Consider the following 23,869-nt stretch of genomic DNA (forward strand, 5'->3'; position numbering starts at 1 on the left):
TAAAAATGCACATGAAACACTTTAATTCATAGGATAGCTCTGCTTTCCTTAATTTACAATGAGTATTCTTATAAATCAATAGAAAAGATGACCCAATAAAAGCAAAGGTCAGGAATAGGTAGTTTAGGAAAAGCACAAATGCCCAATAAACATGAAAAGGTACAGCCTTACTCATAATTAAATACAATTCAAACCAAGATGTTTTTCATTAATCACAGAAGTTAAAAGAGTTCATATGTATACTACCCAGAATTGGCAAGGTGAGAGAAAAACAGTCATGTTTGTTCGCTATTGGAGAAATGTTTAAATTAGCTTTTAGCAATTCCAGTTGAACATTTTAATTGATCATTGATAAGTGGAGACTAATTTAAAATTAAAAGTTACTAGCCTTGCATATGGTGGAATACTATGTTGCCTGTAAAAAGAATGAAGTAAACTTGTGCCTGCAGGGAGTGAGAGATGTCTGAGACAGTGTTAAGTAGGGTTGTTGTTTTTTAATTTAAAGACATTGAAGAACCGTGAATGTAGGATGAACCCACTTTGCACAAAGGGTAGGCACGTGTGCATGTATATATGTAGGGGCTTGCATCTGCATAAATGTTTCTGAGCATGTTTTTAAGAGCCCTCAGCAGTGGTATTGCAGTGGAGTAGGGAGGTTGGATGGGGGGAGGGTGCGGGGGTGGGTAATGTTGGGCACATTTGTTTTTCATTTGATGCTTTGCTGTGGTGTTTGAATTTATCATGAGAATATGTTGGTTAATTTTTTAAAACTTGTTTTAGCAAGCCTGACTATGTGAAATTTGACATGTTGTGTAATTGCATTATCTAGCTCTACTTTCATTTTGATGTTGTTCTTTCTGTTGGAGGTGAAAGTGAAATGTGTGGGTGTATCTCATATTTAGGAGGTCGGTTTGGAGATACAGATTTAACCCATTGTTGTATTAGGAATGAAAATGGAGATTATCAACATGATATGTCCTGTAAGTTATTTTTCCCCGAATTTTCCATGATTTATGTCTACAATTGCACATTTTTCTTAACTGAATTGTACGGAGGTGAATAGAACTGGAAAAAAAGAGGTATGCCGTACATGAAAGCGGGTGCCAAAATTTATAGTTAAGCTGTCGAATTAAGTTTCGTCAGACCAGTCCAGTTTGCTGTTCATTCTTAGGAAGTATTATTAAAAGAGTTGCTTTGGTACAAGACAGAATTGTTAGAGAAGTGGGAGCCCCTGAGCAAAGGTTCAGCCGTTTGAAATGTGCTTTCTCTTAAGGAAACTTAATGTTGAAAGGCCCATAAAATATTTTATGTAAACTTTACAAAGCATTTTACAGCACACCAATAACTTGAGAAACACATGAAACAATTTTAGCTTCTAAAGTGCTGGGAATTTGCCTTTGGAGACTACCTTATTCTTGTTAAATTAGCAGGTGTTAATAAAAAAATCCTCCTGATTTTATTTTTATTCTTAGAGTGGAGTTGGAGTAATGCCCAAGTTTTTACTCCTTTCCGGTAGAGTAGAAATTTCCATACTTTTAAAGTTATTATTTATTTAGAGTTTTAAAAAATTTATCCTAAGTTTTATTTAGATAAATTTCTTATACATTTTTTTCTTGATAAAATTTTTGTAAACAGCTTTATTGAGATAATTTGCATATTATACAGTTCATGTGTTTAAATTGTACAGTTCAGTGGTTTTTGGTGTATTCAGAGTTGTGCAACCGTCACCACAATTAATTTTAGAACACTTTGTCAATCCTCTACCCATTAGCAGTTACTCTCCACTTCCCCCTTCAACGCTTCTTAGAACCCTCATCACCTTTCAGTTTTTTTAGGTTCACTTATTTTGGCCATTTCATATAAATAGAATCATACAGTCCATGGTGTTTTGTGGCTCGCTTCTTTCAATTAGGATGGTTTCAGGATTCATTTGTGTTGTAGAACATATGATTACTTCATTCTTTTTAGGGTATATACCATATTTACTCATTCATTTATTGGTTAGTGGATATTTGGGTGGTTTCCTCTTTTTGGCTTCTTTAAAAAGAGCTGCCATCAGTGTTCATGTACCGGTTTTTATGTGGACATGTTTTCATTTCTCTTGGGTGAGGGAGAATTAGTACTGGAATTGCTGGGTTATATGGAAACTACGTTGAACATTTGAGGAGTTGCCAGATGGTTTTTTTAAGTGACTGCATCATTTTAAATTCCCATCAGCAGTGTATGAGGATTTCCCTATTCATGGTTTTAGCTCTTCCCTTTGGGTCTTGGATCCATTTTGAATTAGATTTTGTGTGTTGTGTGAGGAAAGGGGTCCAGCTTCATTCTTTTGTATTTGAATATCCAGTTCAGCATAATTTATTGGGAAGACTTGTTTCCCCCGTTAAATTGCCTTGGCATTTTTTTGTTGAAAATCCATCAATGTAAGGATTATTTCTGGACTCTCAACTCTTTTATTATTATTATTTTGGTTGGGTATCCTTTGGAGGAGGAATTATTGTTCTGGTATTTAGACACAGTGGCTGCCGGTCATTAGGCTGGAGATTGCAGTTTGGGGATGGGTTGACAGTTGACTCATCTCTGTGTGATCATGAGATTGAGTATTTATGAAGAGTTAATTGTAAGTTACACAGGGCTACAGTAGATGTTGTTGGAGGATAAGAGATGATTATGTTTACACAAATCACAAAATACAAATGCTGTGGCCGTAATAGCTGGAGCCACCCATACCCTATATCACAGTTGAGACCGTGAGTGATGGGGCTGCCAGCACTAAGGTATACTTCCTGGACATATGGAGCAGTCGTGGTTCCTTGATATTTTGTTTATTAAGTAATAATGTGAATGGGAAATGAATTTCGATTGAGTTTTCCAAGGTAATTTTAAACAAACATGTCATTCCCTCTTGCTTTTTGTGGTTTCCACACTGCTGAGTTATGAATGCTGGCTTTGAAATCATGGGTAGGTTTCAGTCCTGTCCTTTCCCCTTATGGGCAGTGTATGACCATGGGCCACTTATTTTACTTTTCTTATCCCAGTTTTTCTTTGTTACAATGGAACTAATAATAATAGTTCCTACCTCATAGATTGGGGGAAGTGCTGCCCATGTAATAGAGGGTTTGTCACAGCGCTTGGAGCTCGGTGAATGCTTGTAAATGAGAAAGGCTGCTGCTGCTACTTACTAAGGTGGTTTTCTCCATGCTCTGTCTCCCTTTGGAAAAGGACTAATACCTGGTAAACAGAAATACAGAGATAAATAGCTTTTTGGTCAGATGTTACCATTACCTGTGTAATGGAGCTCAAAATGCTAAAGCTGTGAGCTGCTGGAGCAGCTTGGGCTGCTAAGGAAAAGGGAGAACCTCAGGTTCTCTGTCTCCTGAGAATTAACTTGAGCAGCTGGAAGGAGCTGGCAACCAGGTAAATCTCTGTGTGAAAGTGTTGTAGCGCCCCTGGTTGCATATGAGGAAATGAGATGCTGGTGCTTTTGAGTGGTAGATGCAGGTCCCAGCCCTGTAAACCCCTGAGCTTCCTTTCTAAGGGCATTAAACATATTCTTAGTCAGGATCAAGATCTCCTTGGGTTCCAAGTACTATTTAAGTGCTTTGAATGCATTCTCAATCCAAACCCTATGATGTAGGAGTTACTATTATCTTTATTTTGTAGGTGAGACAGGCGCACAGAGACATTAAGTAGCCTTGTATTTAATCCCAGCTCATATTGAACACTTCTGTGCCGGGTACACGTTCTGAGCACTTTATGTGGCTGATCTCCTGTAATCCTTACAGATTTCCATCATTATGACTTTACAGGTGGACAAGTCCATGTTTTTGTATTGCTTCACTGGCCAAGAGATTCTTTTCTTTCTTAGAGAAACAAGTTTCGGTTATTTGTTTTCTTTTACCCTTTCCTAGTATTGACTTAAACTTTGAATGTTTAATGTAGGTGAGTTCAAATTCTTGTTTGTTTACCTTGATCCTTTTTTAGGTATTTGACAACTTCAAAGGTTGATTGAAAAACTGTTTTGTTCTAGGCAGTACTTTTTTTTATATATATATATTTTTTATTGAGAAATAGCCACACACCTACAGTCCAACCATATTATAAAATCAGTGGCTCACGATATCTTACATGTTTCTGTATTCTTCACCACAATCATTTTTAGAACATTTGCATCACTCTAGAAAAAGAAATAAAAAGAAAAAAAAAGAGCTCATACATCCCTTATCCCTTACTCTGCCTCTCATTGACCCACAGTATTTCAGTCTACCCAATTTTTACCCTTTATCTTCCCTTATTATTTATTAATTTTTATCCTTATTATTTTTTTACTCATCTGTCCATATCCTGGATAAAAGGAGCATCAGACACAAACTGATGTCTAAACGGAATGTTTAGACATTTAGACATTTAAGAATGTCTAAACTGAAGGTTTTCACAATCACAGTCACTTTGTAAACATTCTATCTTTATACAATCATTTTCAAGAATCAAGGCTACTGGAACACTAGCTCAACACTTTCAGGTACTTCCCCCTAGCCGCTCCAATACCCTATAAACTAAAAAGGGATATCTGTATAACACATAAGAATAACCTTCAAGATAGCCTACCAACTCTGAAATCTCTCAGTCACTGAAACTTTTATTTTGTCTCGTTTCTCTTTTCCCCCTTTTGGTCAAGAAGTTTTATCATTCCTGTGATGCTGGGTCTCGGCTTATTCCCGGGTCCCACATTGCCAGGGAGATTTACACCCCTGGGAGTCATGTCCCATGCAGGGGAAAGGGCAGTGAGTTCACTTGCCAAGTTGGCTTAGAGAGAGAGGCCACATCTGTGCAACGAAAGAGGTTCTCTCAGGGTGACTCTTAGACCTAATTTTAAGTAAGCTTAGTCTATCCTTTGCAGGAATAAGCTTCATAGGGGGGAGCCCCCAAATTGAGGGCTCAGCCAATTGAATTGGTTGTCCTCACTGCCTGTAAGAATTCGTCAAATGAGGAAGTTAAATATGTCTTCCTTTCTCTCCAGTCCCTCTAGGGGACTTTGCAAATACTTTTGTATTCTTTGCCCATATTACTCTGGGATATATCAGGGCATCACACTAACCTGTGCAAACCAAAAAGATCTCACGCCTTAGTCAAGATTCCATGTAATTATGGTGTTCAAGTAAACTGACCATAAATTAAATAATGTGGTACCCAAAATGCAAATTTTGCACCAAATAAACATCTCTCTTTGGTCTCGTACAGAGGTTAAAGTTTGAAAATATGGGCCACATCATCCTTTACCCAGTATCCTGATTTATATAGGCAGTATTGTAAAAGAGATAATCCCCAGGTATTAAATTAACAAAATACATGTTTATGAGTATGTAAAATATTGAGGTGATATTTAAAGGGAAAAGGCATTTTCTGAACTTTTCACTAAATTTGTTTTAAGTCTAATATTTTTCTGCCTTTTTTGCTCTTATAGTTTGTTTTATAGTTAACCTGAAAGAGTCTGGGATGACTTTTTAAAAAATCTGTCTTAGATAAAGTGGGAGGTATTTAAATGTTATTGATAGGAAAAAATGTGAATCACTTGAGACATTTTAGAAATGAGCATTTTGTGGCAGAATGATGGTCAATGAGGATGAAGGCAAATTTTAAATATTTTATTTAATATAATAGCCCAAAGTAGGAGTCTATTGATAATAAGGAGGTTTGGATTGTGGTTTAACCCTTATACCTCCCGTAAGAACTAGACTCAGTTTTCTCTGTATTTTACGCTTATTTTAAAGTGTCTATATTTTTAACTGCAGTGTAAAATAATTGCTAGAAACTTCTAAACTGACATCACTCCTCTCTGTAGGACTTAATTGTATCCCGAGTGTTTGTCCAGCAACTCTTTTGATGACTCGTTCCTTCTAGAGATGAAGCCATAGCAGTGTGGGAAGACTGTCTGTAACAGTTCACATGTCGGGCCCTTAGGAGAGTTATTTTATTTCTCATTTGTAAAACATAGAGGCATTAAGAGTATTTACCTCATGGAGTTGTTGTGAGGATGACGTAATCGGTCCATGCCAAGAGCTTGGGGCCCTGTCTGGCACATGGGATATGCACAAGTATTTGCATTGTTTGAAAAAGTGTTACACTGCTGCTGCTGCAAATTAGAATGGTGAAGAATGTCTAATTAATGAGATGCTTAAGGCCATGGCTGTGTTTCGGGAGAAAGCGTTTGGAATGGCATTTCTCGAGGTCAGCACTACCCGGTAAGGGTGATGAGGGAAAGGCAGCGTCGCATGGGCTTTGCTGGCTGCTTGGCCTTATGGAAGTGACTTTTGATTCTGTGTCTTTGTATGGGGTGGATGGCAGCAAGTGGGGGAGGCATCAAAACAGCGTCCTTCCACCCTGACGATCTGGTGGAGTAAAAAAAACTTTTTTTGACTGGATTCGAGTCTTTCCCTAAGGTGCTTCTGAAAAGTCAGTTAACTTTCTAAAGACTCAGGTTTCCTCATCAGTAAAATGTGGATCGTGACACATGCTCCGCAGGGTTGTTATGAAATGAAAGAATGTCTTGGAAGCCCCTTAGTGTAGCGCCTGGATAAGAGATGGTAAGTAACTATTATTTCTAATGAAAACGGGGTAGGAGGATTTCCCTAGTTATCCATCTTCAATTTTTGTTGTTTTGATGAAATCACAGCATATAATTCTGTGCCTTCTTAAATTGTGGAACTTGCTACAAAGATTGACGCTTTGAAGGAGGCTTGATTGGCTTTTCTTGTGAGAAGGATGGTTGGTCCGAACTACTGACTAGCTGCCCTCCGGGGCTCTGGGGCTTTGTTCATTGCCCTGCACATGTGCATATGCAGACACACACTACACACGCACATGTACAAACACATATTACACATGTGCATGTGCAAACACACACTACACACGCGCATGTACAAACACATATTACACATGTGCATATGCAAACACACACTACACATGCGCACGTACAAACACACTACACATGCGCACGTACACATATTACACATGTGCATATGCAAACACACTACACATGCACATGTACAAACACATATTACACATGTGCATATGCAAGCACACACTACACATGCGCACGTACAAACACACTACATATGCGCACGTACACATATTACACATGTGCATATGCAAACACACACTACACATGCACACGTACAAACACGTATTACACATGTGCATATGCAAGCACACACTACACATGCATATATGCAAGCACATGCTACATATATGCATTATGCAAGCACACACTGCACATGCACATGGAATAATATATCATCAAAGCAATATCAGGGCAGCAAAGCTGCTGTCTTCGTCTTTGTTACTGATTCCCTGTCGGCACCACAAGGGTTTATTGCTCATTTCATCCCTGCAGGGGATGTTAGAAGCTCTGTTAGAAAGAACAGTGAGTGAGTTCTGGAAATAATGTAACTTGTCCCGGCTTCAAAATGTTCATCACTGTAATGGGAGTATGTGGGGTGATTGTAAGGATAGAATGAGAGGAGGTTTGGGAAGGCATGATCAAGTCATTGCATAACTGGCCTAAAGTATTGGAAAGATCATAGACTATCCCAGATTTCTCACTTACTAGGTGTGTCTTTATAATTTGCTGCACCTCTAATAGAGTTGATTACACAGGGTTGCGGTGAACGTTAAATTCTGTAATGTATATGAAGAATCTAGTGCAGTGCATGACGCACAGTGAGAGGTACTCAGTAAGTTGATATGTGTACACACTTGTCGGTAGGTGTAGCTTCTGTTACTGTTGTTTCTGCTGCCCACTTTATCATGTTTTCCTTGCTTTTCCCCAGTTTTTCCCTTGCCTTCTTTGGATAGACCAAATATTGGCTAAAATGCCTGCCCATCAAGCATTTCTTACTTTTTAGTTGATGAATGTGAAAGGTCACACTTGAAGGTGCCTCTCGATCACCTGAGAAGCTTCCTGAAATGCAGACCCCCCGTCCCAGCCATCTTCCTTTTTTTACATGGGCAGGCACCAGGAATTGAACCCTGGTCTCCGGCATAGCAGGTAAGAACTCTGCCACTGAGCCGCCACGGTCCGCCTCGTCCCAGCCATTTTAATCAGTAGCTCTGGGTGAAACCCATCAGGCTCCTGGTCTGTCTGTACTGCTGGTCCATGAACCACACTTGGAGGAACTCTGAGCTAAGGTGTGCGGAATTTACCAAGTGCTCTTTACCTTTGCTGTGAAGCAATCTCTGCTTTTTGTCATGTTCTGCTCTGGGCCAGTCTGCTTTCTGAGCACCAGGCCATCATCCAGGCTGTCCCTTGCCCACTATGCCCCCACCAACCACTGCTTTTCTCTTCCAGCAAGGGTCCTCCACCCCTTCACAAATCAGGGGCCCGATCGATTTGTTTTAGTTGCTCCCCACCTTATTGCCTTCATTCTGGGAACTCAGATATTTTGCTATTAGCTGCAGCCTCCCTGCTTGGGGCTCCCTGAATCCAGAGGCTTCAATTGAATTGCCCCAGGGAAAGAAACTTGGCGTTCAAAGTGGCCCTCATTTCTCAGCCCCCACATCCGCCCCACCCAGCTGTCTTGAGAAATGCTAGGTTTGACTGACAGTTCATTTTGCATGTGTGAGAGAGCCTAGCTTTGTGGTTCCTTGTGATTGATTTTGATGCTAGGGTGATTGATGACCTTCATAGCACAGGGCTGACAGAAGAGATCTACCTTTGTAGAGTGGAGGGAACACTGCCACCAACACGGGTGACTTTATTAAAAAGAAGGCTCCAGGGGAAACCACGGTTCCCACACTCGCCCAGAGCCAGTGCCCTGATGAATAAAGCACAAGAAGGTAAGGTTGGGGTGGAGCATCCCCTACAAAGCTAATTTAATTTCTGTTAATGTTTTGATAGAAGAAATATGATTCATGGGCCCCTTCCTTTGGTCCTGGATCCTTTTGCAAATGTGTTTTAAGAGCATTACAGAACATCGTAGATGCAGGAGGAATTTGCATGTGTGATAGTTCTCTAACGGTTGGTGCCAAAACAGCTGTTTCACCTCAGTACAAGCATGCTCAGAAAGGCTCTCTAGGGTTTTGTGCCAGGTGGTTTAAAGAGGACCGGGTCTGGTTCAGAAGTGGGGGGAGGGATGCTGATAAAATCGACTTGACACTTAGCAGCACTTCATTTGAAAAAGGCAGTTGACTGCAGATAGTTCCCCTGCTTTGGAGAAAGGCACACACCTGTTTATTCTTCAGGTTAGAATTGAGAGGAGACGAATCTCCAGGGTGAGAGGAGAGAGCTAGAAGGAAGACTTTCTGAAGTTGAGGGGCTGATAAATGTTGAGCTTGACTGTGAGAAAGTGTTTTCTCAGCTCTAGGAAAACAGTGCAGCCGTTAGTTCAGCTCCAAGGAAAAGCTGTTATAAGCTAGAACCTTTCATGCTGCTGCCAGACCTGCATCCTGGACGTGCAGTGACACTCAGAGGTGTATGGGCCACCCTGCTGCAGGGGCTGAGTCCTGACTGCACCCCGAGAGGCGGGACTCTAGATTAGCAGCAGCCTTTTCCTTCCCTTCTTTTTTTTTTTTTTAATTTTTAAAAATTTTTTATTATTATTATTTTTTAATTAAAAAAATTAACTAACACGACATTTAGAAATCATTCCATTCTACATATGCAATCAGTAATTCTTAATATCATATAGATGTATGATCATCATTTCTTAGTACATTTGCATCGATTTAGAAAAAGAACTAGCAAAACAACAGAAAAAGAAATAGAATGATAATATAGAGAAAAAAATAAAAATAAAAAATACAAAAAAAATAAAAAAACAGACAAACAAACAAACAAAAAAAAACTGTAGCTCAGATGCAGCTTCATTCAATGTTTTAACATAATTACATTACAGTTAGATAGTATTGTGCTGTCCATTTTTGAGTTTTTGTATCTAGTCCTGTTGCACAGTCTGTAACCCTTCAGCTCCAATTACCCATTGTCTTACCCTGTTTCTAACTCCTGCTGGTCTCTGTTACCAATGACATATTCCAAGTTTATTCTCTAATGTCGGTTCACATCAGTGGGACCATACAGTATTTGTCCTTTAGTTTTTGGCTAGTCTCACTCAGCATAATGTTCTCTAAGTCCATCCATGTTATTACATGCTTCATAAGTTTATCCTGTCTTAAAGCTGCATAATATTCCATCGTATGTATATACCACAGTTTGTTTAGCCACTCGTCTGTTGATGGACATTTTGGCTGTTTCCATCTCTTTGCAATTGTAAATAATGCTGCTATAAACATTGGTGTGCAAATGTCCGTTTGTGTCTTTGCCTTTAAGTCCTCTGAGTAGATACCTAGAAATGGTATTGCTGGGTCGTATGGCAATTCTATATTCAGTTTTTTGAGGAACTGCCAAACTGCCTTCCACAGTGGTTGCACCATTTGACATTCCCACCAACAGTAGATAAGTGTGCCTCTTTCTCCACATCCTTTTCCTTCCCTTCTGCTGCCTCTGAGTGCTGGAGCTGCCGAGGCGCTGGGATAGGGTTTCCAAGCCAGAGGTTAGGGCCCATTTGATATTTATGCATTTGTTTATGTGAAAAGTCTTTTAAAAGATTTGAAATGTCACATTTTATTGAGCATTTTCTGAATTGGAAAAAATAGAATGACCTGAAATCATGGCTGTTCTGGGAAAACCTGAGGTAGTTCACTGGAGCTAGTTCACTGGAGCCTTGATAAAAAAGAAACCTGTCATCATTAGACAATGGGTGAGAAGGAGAGTCTTGGCCTCTTTCTGGAATGTGGGAGGGAGAGTAGCCTGGAGTTGGTTCTCCTTTGTGGAGGAGGGTGTGAGGACGTGGGAAGTGGAGGCCCATTTCTGCTGACTCTTCCTGGGCAGAGAAGGCAGCCAGGGAGGGGGGCGGCATTGGCCTTGGCACAGGCTGTGTGTTCAAAGGCATTGCTTTGACCTCCCCAGCTTTTCATTTGAACTGTTGTGATGGAAACCTTTCAAAACATGCTGGACACTTACCGCCTTCTTACTTGGGGGAGCAGTGTCATTCACATCTATTTACAATGACTTAATTTTGTTATTTTGAATTTAATATTTGTTAAAATATTGCTCCATAGAAACAGAAATGTGGAACCCAGAGGCTGAATTATTAGCTTGTCTCTCTTGCAGTCTACTCTGAGTTGTTTGAACTGATTGATATATATTTAGCCGGTCCACTGATGCCCATCCCTGGATTTGTCCTTGAGCCAAATCATTTAACCTTTCTGGGCAGTTTTCGCATCGGTAGAATGAGGGGACTGGATTTTGAACCTAGGTTCTGTGACATGCCCCAGTTTGAGTGGAATTTTCTAGATGCTGAGTTTTGATATAAACGTATCAGAATGTAAGCTTCTTGAGGGCAGAGACATACTGTATCCCCAGCTTCTAGAACAGTGCCAGGTAAGTATTTGGTTACTAGTTGTTGCCTGAATATGTAATAAAATCTTAGGTTTTTTTTAAAATTGGTGCCTCCATATGTTTTGTATATTAGGGTTGTGTATAAAGTTCCATTTGGTAGGGAAAGGAGCTCACTGTTAAACCCTGGAAACCGCTGGCCTACCTGTGCTCTGGGGCTATCCTGCCTGATGAAATGCTGCTCAGACCACTTAGTTCAGTTTTTTTTTGTATGCTGTATGGCAGAGTTATATTTCATTCCTTTTCCGTAGCCCATTATTACAGCACCATTTGTTGAATTTTTGTTTGTTTGTTTGTTTACTTGCTTGTTTTTTTGGGACGTGCATAGGCTGGGAATTGAACCTGGGTCTCCCACGTGGCAGGTGAGAACTCTACCACTGCACTACCCTTGCACCCCCAGGTAGCTTGTTTTCGTTTCCCATCCTAGGGCTCATTACATCTGGTTGGCTCTGTGGGCCCCAAGTCACCAGCCTATGAAGCTGTTGGTGGCTTGGAAAGGGCTTGGGCAGATTTCTCCATTGCAGCATAATCTCCATGACACAATAGGCAAATTTTGCGTTTTGTGTTTTGCTAACTGCTGGTTGATAAGTTATTACTCATAAGTAGAACAAACAGGATTCCCTCCCCCGTTTTTTTGGATGTGAATACTTAAAACGAAATTTAAAAAAGATTTTAATCAAAATGAGCACTTTTTCCTTCCATTAGTCTCAGTTTTTCCATCTTGAATTTCAGGGTTCATTTTTGTACACCTTTTTCTTCTAGAACTTGCTTAGCTCACCTTTCTCAGCCCTGTTCTGCTGCAGGTATCTGCAGCTTCAATGAGTGCAAATGAGAGTCCTGACAGCCTTGTTATTCCCTTAGTGGGACTAGGTGCAAGGATGGCCTCAGCTTTCTGGTGTGTGGGAAGTGTCTTCACATGTCGGGGGCAGCCTTTTCCCCAGTTGTGAGGATTCTTTCCTGGGTTTAGACTTCAGGGACTTTAGTTCAATAAACATTTTTCTTCAACAGATGTACTTATCATCCACATGTCTAGCAGAAAATAAAATGTTTACTAACTCAGTTATTCATTATTTGGATTCCCTCTTTCCCTCATTCTTACCTCACTCCTTTTTACCTCCATGGTGGATAAGGAGAGTGGGCTGATCTGGGAATAAAGGATGTTTTGGTTTTCTTGGCTGTTTAAAGCCACACCATGAAATGGCTTGGCTTAAGCAGTGGGAATTTATTCGCTTATGGTTAGGGTCCAGGTAAATGTTCAAATCAAGACATCTTCAAGGCGCTGTTTCCTGAAGGTGGCTGCTGGTGATCCTTGGCTCTTGGGCCAAGTGACGAGCGCATGGTGGCGTCTACTGGTCTTTGCCTTCTCTTCTGGGTTTCATTGGTTGCAGTTTCTTGCTCCCGTGGCTTCCTCTCTCTATTCATTCCATTTGTAAAGGACTCCAGATTAGGACATACCATGAATGACGTGGGTCACACGTTAACCGAAGTAGCCTCATGAAAAGGTCCTATTCACAATGGGTTCACACCCACAGGAATGGATTAACTTTAAGAACATGCTTTTCTGGGGTACATGCAGCTTCAAGCCATCACAAAGGAGATGCTGATAACCAGGATGATGAAGATGATGAGAAGAGCTGGAATTTTCTTTTTTTTTTTTTGATACTCTGTGTCAAGCACTGTGCTGACAACTTCATATGAATTATCTTGTTTTAATCTTCAGAACAGCCCTGTGAATAGGTATTTTTCTTCCCATTTTACAAATGAGCTGGAGTTGAGACCTAGAGAGGTAAACAGTTGTCCAGGGCTGTACAGCCAGGCACCGTTAAGCTTGGGTTTGGACACAGCAGTTTAATCCCACAGTCTTTGGTCTTGACCCCTAGATCAGTGATTCTCCACTCAGGGCACTTTTGTCTCCCCAGGACACTTTTGTTAGTGTCCGGAGAAATTTTTTGTTGTTGCAATCAGGTGGCAGGGGTGCTTCTGGCATCCAGTGGGTAGTGGCCAGGGTGCTGCTGGATGTCCTACAATGCACAGGACCCCCCACCCCCTACCCCATGACAGAGAGCTGTCTGGATCAACTCGTCTGCAGAGCCAGTGAAGAAATTTTGCTCTAAACGATCTCCCTCTGAGAAAAGTTTTTTGTTCAATGTCAGAGAGTAGAGTTTGTTTACGTTTTAACATTACATCTTAAATATTCTGTCCCCGAAACTACTAAAAGGTACTTTTAAATAGTGGTATTTTTGAATAGCGTGTGTGTATATGTATAGGTGTGTGTGTATATGTGTAGGTCTGTGTGTATGTATAAATATGGTGGTGTAATGAATGATTCAAAGATCCAGGGCCTGTCTGAGAGCAGAGAACTTGATAAATAGTCTTTTGGTGCTGAAAGTAACCCCAGCCTCATGGGACAGAGACTCCATAAAAGGAGACTTGAGTGTCCAGGGCCCCCGTATGCCCCCAAAGCCTGGCTGAGCATGCTCCCAGCCTGTCCTGGTCCCGTTTCAGACTTGGTTCTAATGGCCATGGGTGCTAGGTGCTTTTTAAAGCAGGGCATTGACCCTTGACAGCGCTCTTTGTGGAGACTATTGGAGGTGGAAATGAGCTTTCCTAGTCAGTTGAAGCTTGTGTTGGAAACCACCTGTTAGAAATGCCTTGCTGACACCTCCCAGAACCTTTGGTCATGGTTATGGGAACTGTTGTGAAAACCTTGGAGTTCCAGTGTCTCTCTGAACGCAGATGAAAATTTAAGAAGCAGAGGCAAAGCAAATTTAAGAGCTAGGCCAGGCAAATAAACATTTGGCCTTCTATTCAATTTCTTGAATTTTCAGGCAACTTAAATTTTTTTCATTTCATTTGCATTGCTTGAAATTCTACCAATCAGATTTATTTGCATTAATTAGAATTTTTAAAATTTAAAAATATAAAAATGTAAATGATTTTTTAGGTACAGGAAAGGTTTTAAAAATTTCATGTTTATGCCTTATTTATAGAGATAGTCCACCTTGTTTTCTACCAGTGTCATGGTGAAGGTAGGTTTTATTTATTCGTTGACTGATTCATTGAGCAAATATATTTGAGTGTTTACCACCTATGAAGTAGAACAGGAATGTTATTTTGTTTTTTTCTAAAATAGAAACTTGCAGCAGTGTTTTTCTAATTATAAGCTATGTGCGTGTTGCAAAGAGTTTAGAAAATACAGAAAAGCATAGTTACTCGTAGTCCTGTAACTTTGATAACTACTGTTTCATGTTGGTATATCCTTCTTGATATTTTTTTTACTTATAGGATGTTTGCAAAAATAAAACTGTCCCCCATACATTTATTTTCCAAACTTTTGGAGACAGGTTGCACACATCATACTTCTTGAACACATAATACTTTCATATATATTTCCTACGAGCAAGTATATACACTTATGTAATCACCTTAAGTGCAGTTATCGAGTTCAAGACATTTAATATTACTATAAAGCTTATATTCTATCTTTAAGATTTTTTTTATATCCCAATAATATCCTTGTGAGTCTTTCTTCTCTATGCTTCCATCCTGTGCTGGTTTGAAGCTATTATATACCGCAGAAATCCATGTCCTTTAATCTTCATTTAACATCGCGAGGTAGGATCTTTTTGATTGTTTTCATGGATCTGTGACCCACCCAGTTATGCTTAGTAACTTTTGGTTAGAAGGTTTCCATGGAGATGTGTCTCCACCCATTCAGGGTGGGGTTGCTTACTGGAGCCCTTTAAGAGGGAACCATTTTGGAAAAAGCTTTAGAGTCAACAGAGCGCACACAGCCTTTGAAGATGCAGAAAGAAAATGTCCCTGAGGAAGCTGTTGATTCCTGCAGAGAAAAATAGCAGACATTGCCGTGTGCCTTTCCAGCTGAGAGAGAAACTCTGAAAGTCCTTGGCGTTCTTGAGCTAAGGTATCTTTACTTGGATTCCTTAATGTGGACATTTTCATGGCCTTAAAACTGTAAACTTACAGCTTAATAATTTCCCCTTTTTAAAAGCCATTCTGTTTCGGATATATTGCATTCTGGCAGCTTTTACAAATTAATACAGAACCCATTCATATCATGCTTTGCATTTAATTGTCATTATCTCTTTAGATTATCTTTCTTTTTTTAAATTGTGGAAACGTATTTACAACAAATTTTCTCTTCTCAACCCCTCCCAAGCATACCATTCAGTGAGATTAATCATATTCACGATGTTGCAGTACCCTCATCTCCATCCATTACCGCGGCTTTCCCTTCACCCCAAACAGAACTATATTCTCATGTTGCATTACCTCCCCATTGCCCCTCGCCTCCACTCCTGGTAACCTGTACTCTTCTTTTTGTCTCTGTTTCTTCATATGGCATCAGTCAATTAATTGTCTAGTGTTCAAGCTGCAGAGTTCCCTTTTGCATTTTTTGTAAGGCTGGTCTAGTGTTGAAGTTTTTCGACATTTATTTTCTGGGAATGTCTTAATTCCCCTTATTTATTTATTTATTTTAAAACATTTTTTTAAACTTTTTTCATTGTGACATATAACATATATTTAAAAAAACCATTAAATTTCCAAGTACATTTTTCCTCAAGTACATTTTAGCAGTAGTTATAGAACAGATCTTTAGCGTTTTTTTTTAAAGTTGTGAAATATATACACAAAAAAGCAATAAATTTCCAAGTTCATTTTAACAAGTAGTTATAAAACAGATTTTAAAGTTTGGTGTGGGTTACAGTTCCATGATTTTTCATTTTGTCTTTTAGTTACTCCAAGACACGAAACCAAAAGAAATAAGAGTTATACTCATTTGTTAAATCCTATCTTCTCTGTATAACTCCTCTTTTTTTCTGAAAAATAATATAATTACAAAAAGCAATAAATTTCAAAGTACATTGCAACAATTAATTGTAGAACAGATTTCAGAGTTTGGTATGGGTTACAATTGTACAATTTTAGGTTTTACTTCTAGCTGATCTAAGGTACTGGAGACTAAAAGAAATAGCATATAATGATTCAGTACTCATACTCATTTGTTAAACCCTACTTTCTCTGTATAACTCCACCGTCACCTTTGATCTTTCTCCCACTCTTTAGGGGTATTTGGGCTTTGCCCATTCCAACTTTTTCATGTTGGAATGAGCTGTTGATAATACGGGATGGGGGATGGAACTAGTTGATATTCCAGAGAAGCTGGCTCCTCTGCATTTCAGGACTTACCTGCTCCAGGAATCCATCTGACCTCCCTTATTTTTGAAAGACAGTTTTGCCAGATATAGCATTCTTGGTTGGCAGTTTTGTGCTTTCAACATTTGCAGTGTCTTCTTACTGCCTATTGCCTCCATGGTTTCTGATGAGAAATTGGCATTTAATCTTATTCGGGCCCCCTTGTATGTGGCACATTATTTCTCAGGAGCTTTCAGAATTCTCTCTTTATCTTTGGCATCCAACCATTTAATTATAACATGGTGTGATGAGGTTCTATTTGCCTTTATCCTCTTTGGAGTTGTCAAGCATCTTTGATGTGTATTTTCATGTCTTTTGTTAAATTTGCAAAATCTGCAGCCATTCTTTCTTAGAGTATCCTCTCTGCCCCTTTTTCTTTCCCTTCAGGGATTCTCACAATGCATATATTGGTATGTGTGCCAGTTTGAAAGGATGTATGTACCCTAGAAAAACCATGTTTTAATCTTAATCCCATTGTGTAAAGGCAGCCATTTCTTCTAATCCCTACTCAGTACTGTATGTTTGAAACTATAATTAGGTCATCTCCCTGGAGTTGTAATTCAATCAAGAGTGGTTGTTAAACTGGATTAGTGGAGACATATCTCCACCTGTTTGAGTGGGTCTTGAGTAGTTTGTCTCCACCCGTTTGAGTGGGTCTTGATTAGTTTACTGGAATCCTATAAAAGAGGAAACATTTTGAAGAATGTGGGAGATTCGGAGAGAACAGAGAATGCTGCAGCACCATGAAGCAGAGAGTCCACCTGCCAGTGACCTTTGGAGATGAAGAAGGAAAACGCTGCCCGGGGAGTTTCATGAAACAGGAAGCCAGGACAGAAAGTTTGCAGATGACGCTGTGTTCTCCATGTGCCCTTCCAACTGAGAGAGAAACCCTAACTGTGTTCGCCATGTGCCTTCTCACTTGAGAGAGAGACCCTGAACTTCATCAGCCTTCTTGAACCAAGGTATCTTTCCCTGGATGCCTTAGATTGGACATTTCTATAGACTTGTTTTAATTGGGACATTTTCTCAGCCTTAGAACTGTAAACTAGCAACTTATTAAATTCCCCTTTAAAAAAACCATTCTGTTCCTGGTATATTGCATTCCAGCAGCTAGCAAACTAGAACAGTGTGCTTAATGGTACCCCACAGTTTCCTCGGTTCTGTTCACCATTCTTCGTTATCTCTTCTTTCTCATTCTCAGGCTGGATGATTTCAGTTGTCTTACCTTCAAGTGCACTGATTCTTTCTTTTGCCAGCTCTAATCTGATGTTCAACCCTTCTAAGGAATTATTAATTTCTGTTACTATGACCTTCAATAATTTCCATCTCTATTGATATTCCCTTTGTGTTTAGCTGTCATTTAAAAAATTATTTTAGTTCTTTGTTTGTGTTTTCCTTTTATTCTTTTAACATATTTAGGGCCACATTTTAATATAGTTTTTGTCTGGTATGTCCCAGGTCTGATCCTCCTCATTGGTGGTAGTTTCTAATGCAATCTTTTCCTTTGCCTGGACCATTACTTCCTGTTTCTTTGTATGCTTTCTAATCTTTTGTTGAAACCTGAACATTTTGATATTTTAGGGTTTTATTGCTGGAATTTAGACTCTGAGGTGAATGACACTGAAGTGTCTGTTCCTTAAGCTTGCATCCAGCTAGTGTTTTGACAGACTTTCCTAGAATGCCTGAAGCTAACAAAAAACAAAACAAAATGAAATAAAACACCTTTCCCAGTCTTTGCAGATTGACCTGTGACGGTGCTTCTTTCAGAGCTTATCCATACAGTGAATTTGGGGAATAGCTCCAGGCCAAAGCATGGGGGTCTCCATGATCATTTTTGTGTTTATAACTTGTCTTTGGCATGCATGTGTGCTCTAGGAATTACCCTATTTTTGCAGATTTTCCTCCTCTTTAGGAAACAATTTTGTTTCGGTCCCAGGTACTGCACTTACATTTCCTACAGCCAGCAATCCCTTGCCCTGGGCAGCGCAACTTGACTGCTTTCCCACAGCTTTCTGTAGGAGAACTGTGGGATGGCAAGTTCCTCAGACCACCACCAGTCAGGTTGGCCAAACATACATGCTTCCAGTATGTGCATGAGGGTTACTCTGGTCTCCCCAGAACCCCTGGGACCAGGGATCTACTCTGGGAGCTGGCTGTACACTGAGCCAATGAAGGGACAGTAGAGGTGCCACCCAGGGCACCATGAGATCCTACTGCAGCTTTTAAGTGGCCTTTTTGTTGATTCAGTGTACCCCCTGTTTTGCAGTCCTTTTAACTTTCCTGGAGACTTTCTAAAAAGATTTCTGCCAGTTCTTGCTGGTTGTTCAAAATTGGCCCTAGCCCTGAATCATCTCATTCTGCCATCTTGATCAGAGTGGGGCCCATATAGCCCTAGATTTTTTTTTGATAGACTTTATTTCTTAGAACAGTTTTAGATTTACAGAAAAATTGTATAGAAACTTTTGAGAGAGATCCCACATGCCCTCTGTTACTAATTTGTGAGCTTCTGGAATGCAATATACCAGAAACGGATTAGCTTTTAAAAAGGGGAATTTATTAAGTTGCAAGTTTATAGTTCTAAGGCCATGGAAATGTACAAATTAAGGCAAGGCTATGAACATGTCCCAATTAAGGCACCAACAAGAGGTTACCTTCATTCAGGAAAGGCTAGTGAAGTTTTGGGTTTCTCTCTCAGCTGGAAGGGCACATGGAGAAGACTGCTAGTTTTCTTTCCTGGCTTCTGGTTTCATGAAGCTCCCCCAGGGGCATTTTCCTTCTTTATCTCCAAAGGTCTCTGGCTGCGTGGGCTCTAAAGCTTTTTGCAAAATGGTTCCTTTTTAAAGGGCTTCAGTAAGCAACTCCATCTTGAATGGGTGGGGACACATCTCCATGGAAACTATCTAGTCAAAAGTTACCACCCACAATTGGACTGGTCACATTTCCATGAAGCTCCCACCCAGCAATATTGAATGAGGATTAAAGAACGGCTTTTCTGGGGTACACAACAGATTGTGTACCTGATCTTTTTACTATCTCTATAATTTTGCCTTTCTGGAGTGTCTTATAGTTGGAATCAGTATTTAGGCTTTTTAGACTGGCTTCATTCACTTAGGAACATGCAATTTACAGTTCTCTGTCTTTTTTGTGGTTTGATAGCTCATTCCTTTTTATTGCTGAATAATCCATTGTATGGATGTCCTACAGTTTATTTACTCACCGATTGAAAGGCATCTTGTTTGCTTCTAGTTTTGGGCAATTATGAATGAAACTACTGTTAACTTTTTTGTGAGGATTTTGTGTTGATGTATGTTTTCAACTCATTTGGGTAAATACCTAGGAGTGCAATTCTTGGATCATTTGGCAGGACTTTAGTTTTTTTCCAAAGTGGTGGTACCATTTTGCGCTCTCACCAGCAGCGAATGAAAATTCGTGTTTCTCCAAAGCCTTAACAGCGTTTGGTGGTGTCAGTGTTGTAGGTTTTAGCCATTTAATTGGTGTGCAATAGCACCTCATTGTTGTTTTAATTTGCTATTCCCTAGTGACACATGATGTTGAGCATCTTTTCATGTGCTTATTTATCATCTGTATATTTTCTTTGATGAGATGTCTGTTCAGAACTTTTGCCTATTTTGTAATTGAGTTTCTTTTTTCTTGAGTGTGAAGACTCCTTTGTATATTTTGGTTACAAGTCCTTTAGGAGATATTTATTTAGCAAATATTTTATCCCAGTCTGTGGCTGTTTTTTTCTTTACAGTGTCCTTTGTAGAACAGAAGTTTTCAGTTTTACATTTTAGTGAAATCCAACTTATTAATTCTTTCTTTCATGGATTTTGCTTTTGGTGTTGTATCTAAAAATTCATTGCCAAGCCTAAGGTCACCTAGATTTTCTCCTGTGTTTTCTTCTAGAAATTGACTAGGTTGTTTTTATTGTGGTGGTTGCTGAGCTATGTCTTGTTGTATTTTTACCCCAAATGCTGTCATATAGTATATTATTGTGTTATCAACTATTTACAGTTTATGCGGCATGTACCTCTTTCAATGGCAATAGTTTATTTGTATAATCTTTATGATCATGCCAGTTGGTGATTGTATTCTATAAAATGAATGTGTTGTGATTTAAATGATCAGTGCTCTTTCATGGAATATTCAGGTTTCCTTTATCTCTTCTAAACAACAAGTAGATCTTCATTCTTATATATATCTTTGTATCTTGCTTAGTGAAGTTAGAAACAAGTTCTCTAGTCTACTACTTTATTCCCAAGACTTAACACTGCATATAGTAGGTGTATAGTGTAGTAAAAGCTAGTTAAATGAGTGAGTGGGCTGTTTTTTTCCATAGACTAAGGAGTAGGACTTTATATATATATATATATATATATATTTTTTTTTTTTATTGACAAAATAAAACAACATGCAAACACGAACATTCTTAACATATGAACATTCATACTTGGTGTATAATCAGTGGCTCACATAATTGTATATCATTACCATGATCATTTCTTAGAACATTTGCATTACTCCAGAAAGAGAAATAAAAAGAAAAAAGAAAAAATTCATACCTACCATACCTTATACCCCTTCCTCTCATTGACCACTAGTATTTCCATCTACCCAATATATTTTAACCTTCGATCCCTATTTTTTTCTATACCTCTTACCATTCCCTTTCATTGATCACTAGTATTTTAATCTACTCAATTTATTTTAACATTTATTCACCGTATTATTTATTTATTTTTAATCTATATGTTTTATTCATCTGTCCATACCGTAGATAAAAGAAGCATCAGACACAAGGTTTTCACAATCACACAGTCATATTGTGAAAGCTATATCATTATACAATCATCTTCAAGAGACACGTCTATTGGAACACAGCTCTACAGTTTCAAACACTTCCCTCTAGCCTCTCTAATATACCTTAAACTAAAAAGGGAGTATCTATTTAATGCATCAGAATAACCTCCAGGATAACTTCTCAACTTTAATTTGAAATCTCTCAGCTGCTGACACTTTTTTTGTCTCATTTTTCTCTTCCCCCTTTTGGTCAAGAAGTTTTTCTCAGTCCCTTGATGCTGAGTCCCAGCTTTTTCTCGGATTTCTGTACCATATTGCTAGGGGGTTTTACACCCCTGGGAGTCATGTCCCACATAGAGAGGGGTAGGCAGTGAGTTTGCTTGCCATGTTGGCTAAGAGAGATAGTCACATCTGAGCAACAAAAGAGGTTCTCTGGGGATGACTCTTAGGCCTAATTTTAAGTAAATTTAGCCTATCCTTTGCAGGCATAAGGTTCATATGAACAAACCCCAAGATTGAGTGTTTGGCCTATTGATTTGGTTGTCCCCACTGCTTGTGAGAATATCAGGTATTCTCCAAATGGGGACGTTGGATTTTCCCCCTTTCTTGCCATTCCCCCAAGGGAACTTTGCAATTACTTCTTTATTCCCTGTTCAAATCACTCTGGGGTTTATCAGGGCATCACTCTGGACAAACCTACAAAATCTCATGCCCTATTCAAGGTTCCATTTACTTATGATTTTCAATGAACATGCCCATATAAGTTATATTAGGAAATGCACTAGTCAAAATATAAATTTTGTACCAAATAAACATTTTTGCTTTAGTGTCACACAGAAGTTGAAATTTTAAAATATGAATGACCATCTATTTTCTGTACCCTGCAATATTGACATTCCTTTGTTCTTCCTCATGCAAAAGCATTTTTTAATTTGTGCATTTAGTCACTATCATTGTACACTTAGGCATTCCTAGATTACACCATCTCAGCCTTTATTGTCTATCTTTCCTTCTGGTTTCATACGTGCCCCCAGAGGAATAGGACTTTTGATGATGCTAGCTGGTGAGATAGGGAGTGCAGTGCTTCGGGTGGTTGAGTTGCTTAGGGCAGGTCACTGAAATCTGCTGAGGCCAGAAGTTGCTTAGGAGAGAGGAAGAGGCAGCGGAAGTGAAATGACTTCTTCAGACATTTGCTGAATGCTTTCTCCAGGGTGGAAAGAAAACGGCTTCCTTTTCTTCCTTCTTCCCACGGCAGCCAGTCCCCCTTCTGTAGGAAAGCAAGATCTCAGGCCAAGTGTTAATCATTCTGTTTACTCTATTAAGCCAGCTGTAGCTAGAGCAGACCGGCAGAGAGCCTGGACCTGGAACCAGCTTGCCGGGTTCACATCCTGGCTCTCCAGCTTACTAGCCTTGTGATCTTAATTTAACTAACCTCTCTGAGCCTCTGCCTCATGACTGTAAAATAGCGGTGACGGTCATATACCATAAGTTATTGAGTGCAAGAGATCAGTAGGTGTTAGCTTATTATGGACTAAGTAATTTTAATAGGTTTCCTTATGTTCATTTGTATGGGAAAATCCACTGTAACCCTTAAACCAGCTTACTGACATGTGTTTAGTATATGTTCACTTTTCTAAAACGCGACAATTTTGCGAAGTAGAGACTACCTGCAACCACGCGCAATTGACCAGAGGGATTGTGTTTTTTTTCACCTAGCTTTTTGAGTTGGATCATTCCAATGCAGTTATCAATAAAGGGTAGTACCTGGCACGGTGGCGGCAAGAGTTTAGTGAATCGTTATTATTTCCCTCCACCTCCACAGCCACTGTCTCCTGTACCACGTGTGCTGGAATACCAGGCAGTACAGAGTCCCGCCTGCAATATAATGATGTACATATTTCCTGTGCGGTGCTTGAAGAGTTTTCAACTGCTCCACTTTTTAGTTCTTCTCTTTTTGGTAGTTTCTCCTTTTTTTCTTTCTTTGGGTTTAACTCAGTGGGCTTGTCTATCACAGTGTGTTTTTCCTCCAACATCTAAGAATTTTAGGACTGCTAGGGATGTTAGACCAGTTCTTATAGGGAGGGCAAGACTGCCACCTACTCCCCTTCCATGCCTGTTATATATAGTCCTCATTGCCCATTGTTTTTCTCCTTTGAGATCTTCAGGCTGAGAATCCACCTCAAAACAGTGTTGGAAGTGTGTGTGTGTACTTGCATGCAAGATATCCTTAGATGAGGGAGAAGAAAAATAACAGCAAGAGGGAGGCCCACTGTCCTAACTTCACGTAGCAACAAGCAGCAGCTTATCCTTTCACTTTGATCTCTTGCCCTGGCAAGGACAAAGCACTTCTATTCGAGAAGTCTTTGGTATTCACGCTGTTGCTATTTCAAAGGCAGGGTC

The 23,869-nt window shown here is 39.5% G+C and overlaps 1 protein-coding gene across 1 annotated transcript in view; it reads left to right on the top strand.

Annotated features, from left to right (window-relative positions):
• SERINC5 (serine incorporator 5) overlaps positions 1 to 23,869 on the top strand; it is a 106,814-nt gene that overhangs the window by 18,725 nt on the left and 64,220 nt on the right. The gene's annotated exons all lie outside the window — the stretch shown is intronic.

This window comes from Tamandua tetradactyla, chromosome 21 (genome assembly GCF_023851605.1).
Source record: "Tamandua tetradactyla isolate mTamTet1 chromosome 21, mTamTet1.pri, whole genome shotgun sequence".
Taxonomy (NCBI): domain Eukaryota; kingdom Metazoa; phylum Chordata; class Mammalia; order Pilosa; family Myrmecophagidae; genus Tamandua; species Tamandua tetradactyla.